Genomic DNA, 4,466 nt, shown 5'->3' with positions numbered 1-4,466 from the left:
TAAAATACAAAAAGAAGAGGGTATTGTTTTGATGTGCAACATTAACAAATATTTTTTTTGATGGATCTGTTAGTCAACTTTATTTCCAAATAGAAATCCCCATATAAACTGAGTCAGTTTGTATTAAATTGTGTGATATTAATTTTGATTTTCAACAAATAAATAAAAGGGAGATGTAAATACTGTATTTTGCTTGGTAAATCTTAATTGTGAAATTTCTTCTTTTTTCAAAACTTCTTTCCTGCTGCATTTGCTGCTTTTTCGGCCATGATTTCTGAGTATTTACTTCGATTATATCTTCTGAATTCAGAATCAGCCAACAGTTCTTCCACAATAGTTCTTTTCCTCTGTTTCTTGGGAATTTGTGAATGGTAGAAGTCAGCTGGATTATCAACAATGGTTCCAATCTGGAAATACTTAGGGAAGCCATCTCTATCATTTTTCTTGTAGAACCTTTTTGGGTCCATGCTTGCTCTCATCTTCAGAGCTTTTAGATCATTCTTCAGTTCATCTGTCAATACTGGAGCTTTCATACCAAATCAGCCATTGCCTGATGTTTTTTGTCACTCTTTCCTGCGTTTTTTCTGAAGTTGATGTTTTGACTCACTATATGGTGGGACACAATCCTTTTTTTTCAAAATCAGGAGTAATGACAGCTTTCTGTAAAAGCTCATTTTTCTTTTTCTCCTTGAGCTGTTAGGATTCTCTTGTTAGACTGTAGTTTGTCTGTATTGAAGTTAATATACAAACCACCCAACTGCTTGATACTCAGACCAGGGTCTATGCTGCTACTTGTCAGTTTCAGAAGTTTAGTTGGGTATTATTTAGTATGTCATCTTCATCACTAAACTCATCATCTTTATTTTGTCATTGTCTGACAGTTCTTCACTGTTTTCGTTCTCTTCTTCCTCTTCTTTTTCTTCCGCACTGGTAATTTCACTTGTCTTATCTTCCTCTTCCAAGTAAAAGTTTTTATCAGCACTCAATCCAGGAGTTTTGTCAATAACAAACAAGGTATTATCACATGACATATTTCCCAAGCCTCCACTTATTGACTCCTTTTGGCCACTATTTTCAACAAAACACAGAGTGCCTTCTTCATTGTCACTGTTTTCAGACTGTTGGCTTTCATCACTGCTGAGAACTAATAAAACAGAATCACCTATATCTTGAGAAGTGTTGAGCTCCGACCTGTACAGTTTTGTATCACATTCAAGATCCACATGCCTTTTACTGTTGTTTTCACTGACACATGTGCTTGTGGAATCTTCATCACTACCACCACTAACACTGAGTTTGTCAAGTCTGTTTTTATGGTGTTCTGTCTTTCTTCACTCCATTTGTCCATTCCCACAATTGCAAATGACTGAGCTAATGATTTCATTATAACTTCACCATTCAAATTTAAGTGTTCTGATGTGGTTTTGTTATTTTGTGGGGTTGAATGTTTCTGAAAAATTAACTACTGAAGGCTAGTGTCCTGAAGTTTAGAATGGCTCTTAGACTGAAGACTTCTCAATTATTTTTCCCTCATCTAGTATTCTGTTGTCTTCTTCATCCAAATCAGTCTGGTTTTCCTCTCTTACATTAAAATGCTGGGTTTTTTTTTTTGCACCATTAGAATTTTTTTGAATTTCTACAGAAGGAACCATCATCAAAGTCATTATAAATTTCATTATTACAGAAAGTTGGCTTATTTACCTGAGAAGGTGATTTTGTTGGTAACCGATAATTGCATCTAATATCTTCTGAATTCACAGATGTAGCTACAATTTGCTTTTCATTTCCTGGTACAATGTTAGTATCTTTCTTTTCAGTTTGTGCTTCTAATTTCCTCAGTATATTCCTGGTTGATCTCCTAGTTGCAATTGCAGAGCATGATGACTCTGCATCAGATGTAGCTTCTGCATCTGATTCCTGGCTTGGATCTGTTAGAGATTTAGCTTTACTTCTTTTGGTTCTTGATATTTCTGTGGAAGGCACAATTCTAGAGATACCTGAAACATTAGATTCTGCTTCAGAGACAACTTCTTCAATAAGAGGTTCATTTATTGGAGTTATTATCTGCTTCTTCCTAACACCAGATGCAGGGCTGGATGCAATTATGATCTGCCTTCTCCTAGTTATTCTTAGAATGGGCTCCTGGATCTCAGACACAGAATAACAAATTGACTCTGCTTCAGAAGTCTCCCCATCAGCAGATGGTTTAGTTATCTCTGCTAGTAAGCCTGTAGTTCTGCTCTTCCTCTTTCTAGTTTTAGGAGTTCCAGGGATTATACTTTGTTTCCCAGCAGTTTGTGACTCAGCAATATTTTAGTCATTAGATTTAGATTCCTTTCTGCTTTCCGGATGTGCTTGAAACCCTTCAGCAGATCTCTTCTGCTGGGAACTTGCGGCCGACATGACTTGGTCCCCGGGCCGAGCCCGTGAAGATCTGGTGACCACCATCTCTCGGCTCCCAACAGCTACCACTAACAAATATTTTAAGTGAAAAATTTTAATCCTGGCCAAAATATTTTAAAAATATAATCTGACATGCTCATAAGGACTATTTAAATTTACTAAGCTTTTCTGCAAGATAATTTTGCAATGTTCTTTTTTTCCCCCAGTGAAAACAGTGATTTATTTAGGGAAGCAGATACACCTTCAAGGGAGAATGTGGGTTATCTCAAAAGTACCATGGAGTATATATTAAAGGGAAAATTCAAGCCATCTCTAGAGGGAGAGATAGTCTATATTTTACTTTATACGGTTTTTAAAATGGACAATTTGACTCAGTAAAATTATTTATGGGAATCTTGAAAAAATATATGAAAAATACATGAGCAGAGGTATTTCTATTGCAATATTAAATACAGCATAAAAATGAAAATAGTAAACATAGAACTATATGAATATGTAGTCTTAAAACTCATATAAAATAAGAAAATATTCATGATAAATGGCAAAAAGATGAAAGAAAATACAGAATTTTGTGACTGTCACCCTAAATGTTTATTCTAAACACACATGACCATCTGGATTTGTAGGCATAAATTATATGGGCACAAATATAAAAAAGAAGATAACATAACTGAGAGCAGTTGATTGGAAATAATTAGAATTTGTACTTTTCTTTGTAAAAGGTTCAGTAATTTTATAATTTTCTTGTTCCATATAATACAAAAATGATGCATTTTTATGCCATGTATTTTTGTGACATCGGCTTTTCTGGAAGCTGTTAATAATCTCATTGAATAAAGGAACAAGAAAATAATCAAGCAAAGTGTATTTGTCTTTGAAGATAAACATGCAGCCATAGTGTAAAGCCATACACAAGTTTCCTTTCACTCTGCCTTATCAAAACATCCTATCAAAAGACTAGAACCTTAGGTAGAAAACACACAAAAAATGCAAGAGGTGATGCTTTTGAGACCTTCTAAGAGGATCCAATCTGAAAATACCCTTCCAAATAATCTTTAGTTCGTGATCATATTTAAGCAGTTCAAGTCTCAGCTCCATCCCTATCAGCAGTGAGTCATTTCAAACAGATTTTTACATTTTGGCTCAAATTAAACTCTGTTAGTGAAAAACAATCTGACCATTTCCTTGGATAACCATATAAATACCAAATAAAACAGTTATATAGCCTTATGATGAGATGCACAAAACACATACTCCCTGGCTTAGTAATTAACAGAAATGAAATGAATGTAACTGCCACATAAAAATATTCTGAGACACATATTTTGCAATTGTTTTAATATCCCCAGTGTCTTATAGTTTTATGTTATTAATACCAATATATTTTCTTCAGCTGAATCAATAAGGATGTGCTAGAATGAGTGTTTCATGCTCAGTCTTGAGATAATAGAAAACTAACACACCAAAAAAATGGCTGGAGTTTTCTTCTGTTGGAGTCCAAGTCATTATGGTAGCTGTAGGGTTGTTATCTAGGTAGCTCTTTCCTCCCCTCTAAGGCAAAAGTTTGCTGCCCCATCTATTTTGCAGGCTGTCCCATGACAGCTGCTGCAGGATGGCAGGCAAAGCCATGCTTTTCTGAAAGTCATAAGGAGAAGTCATGTCAGGAAGTGTCTGAAAAGGTGCTCTGCAGCCAAAGGAGGAGGATGTGGAGATACCTTTCCTGCCCCATGTAAGTGGGATGACAGCGTCTCCTTCCAGCAGCAGGGAGATGGAGTTCCCCTCACCCCTTTCCTGGCAAAGTGGCTCAGACAAGCACAGACAAGGACCAGAAATCTGGCTTGTGGTCTGCTCAGATGAATAGAGAGAAAATTGTTGTACAAGGTAGTAAGTGTGATGATAAGGACTGTAAAGGGTGTTTAATGAGCCCATACAAAAAGGCCTACCTCTCTGTCCTGGAGAGGGTTTCTCAAAAGAGGTGAAAAATAAGTAGAGACATTAAGAACAAGACAGAGTTAGCTCAAAGAAGAATGGAAGGAAGAAAATTCCCCAAGGAGAGATGGTAC

The 4,466-nt window shown here is 36.0% G+C and overlaps 1 pseudogene across 1 annotated transcript; it reads right to left on the bottom strand.

Annotated features, from left to right (window-relative positions):
• Nucleotides 1–203: 203 nt before the first annotated feature.
• Nucleotides 204–2,448, bottom strand: LOC308279825 (deoxynucleotidyltransferase terminal-interacting protein 2-like; annotated as a pseudogene). Its single transcript has 2 exons — nucleotides 2,395–2,448; nucleotides 204–2,301 (listed from the first exon to the last, which is right to left on the bottom strand). The product of its transcript is annotated as a deoxynucleotidyltransferase terminal-interacting protein 2-like (transcript).
• Between the last annotated feature and the right edge of the window lie 2,018 nt (nucleotides 2,449–4,466).

The sequence above is a fragment of the Muscardinus avellanarius genome (genome assembly GCF_963383645.1).
Source record: "Muscardinus avellanarius genome assembly, chromosome: 1".
NCBI classification, from domain to species: Eukaryota; Metazoa; Chordata; class Mammalia; order Rodentia; family Gliridae; genus Muscardinus; species Muscardinus avellanarius.
Note: the sequence above shows the minus strand (reverse complement) of the source record. Positions and strands in the feature narration are given on the sequence as shown.